The sequence below is a fragment of the Thunnus maccoyii genome, chromosome 22 (assembly GCF_910596095.1).
Source record: "Thunnus maccoyii chromosome 22, fThuMac1.1, whole genome shotgun sequence".
NCBI classification, from domain to species: Eukaryota; Metazoa; Chordata; class Actinopteri; order Scombriformes; family Scombridae; genus Thunnus; species Thunnus maccoyii.
In genome coordinates, this window is record NC_056554.1 from 22780956 (window position 1) to 22782401 (window position 1446).

Consider the following 1446-nt stretch of genomic DNA (forward strand, 5'->3'; position numbering starts at 1 on the left):
CATCTTGGAAACGGAGGCGGATGACACGGAGGGTCTCACATGCACTAATATGCATGCTCACATACATTAACATGCCTGCATGGCCGGTGTATCCACCAAAACAAAGAACAGAGAAGATTTGACAACAACATGCACAGAGGGAGTGCGACTTCACTCACTGGTAAGGACGCCATTACTATGAAATATCTCCACATTGAAAACTGTTGTTTTCTGACAACTAATATGGCTAAATACCATTTATTGCACCTTTAAGATTTGGTCATGTGCATGCATGCTGATTCTAAAGTTACAGTTGGCAGCACTCAGTTTGTAGAGAGGCTCAGGATAAAACAACACTGTTACTGAAGGCATGGAGAGGAGACAGGGGGACACCACTTACCTGCTTCTAAAACATGTTCAACACGATGCTGAGCAAATGCATTGGTGGGTTTTTAAGTCACTGCCCTGAGTGAAAGTTTTCCCACATTGCTCACAGCAGTATGACTTCTCCCCAGTGGAAATGCATTGGTGGCATTTTAGAGTACTGCGATCAATGAAAGTTTTCCCAATCTGTCACAACAGTGCGGCTCCCTAGTGTGAATGCGTTGGTGGGTTTTTAAAGAACTGCCATGGGTGAAAGTTTTCCCACATTGCTCAAAGCAGTACGGTTTCTCTCCAGTGTGAATACATTGGTGCCTTTTTAGAGTACTAAGGTCAGTGAAAGTTTTCCCACATTGCTTGCACCAGTATGGCTTCTCTCCTGTGTGACTGCGTTGGTGGCTTTTTAGAGTACTGTTTTGAGTGAAAGTTTCCCCACATTGTTCACAGCTGTACGGCTTCTCTCCAGTGTGAATGCGTTGGTGGCTTTTTAGAACGCTGTTCTGAGTGAAAGTTTTCCCACATTGGTCACACCTGTGAAGTTTCTCTACTGTATGAACTTTCTGATGACTCTTTAAATATTTTGATGTCGTGAAGGCTTTGTCACAGTGCTGACAGCAGTGATGTCTGAGTCCCTTTTTTCCTGTTTGTTTCTATGACAACAGACAAACATACAGAGAAAGAAAGAGAAAGAGTGAGTGAGATAACATGGTGGAGTGAGTGATCTAAAACCATAAATAGAGTTGCATCATGGAAAATGTAGGATCAAAAGATTTCAGGCTTGACTCCAACCACAGACTAAAGTCCCTTTCACACATGCACTCCATCCGGAGGACGTGCATGTGTGAACATAAGTGTTAAGATGTAGTGTAAATAGAGTACAACTTACATTGCTTAGTTTTATTACATGTGATTGGTTGTTTATGAGTCATGTCATGTTTCCTGTACTGTGATTGGCTGTGGAGCGGGAGCTAAGAGGAGCAGGGGTCGGGAAAAAGAAAACAGAGTGAGTGAGCGGCAGTGATGAGGGAGCTTGGAGGGAAAGCGAAGGAAAGAAAAAGACTAAGAGAGATGTAATAACAAGATTTA

General features: G+C 42.9%; 1 pseudogene; it reads right to left on the minus strand.

Moving 5' to 3' along the window:
• Positions 1-396: 396 nt before the first annotated feature.
• On the minus strand, positions 397-1209 carry LOC121889984 (annotated as a pseudogene).
• Between the last annotated feature and the right edge of the window lie 237 nt (positions 1210-1446).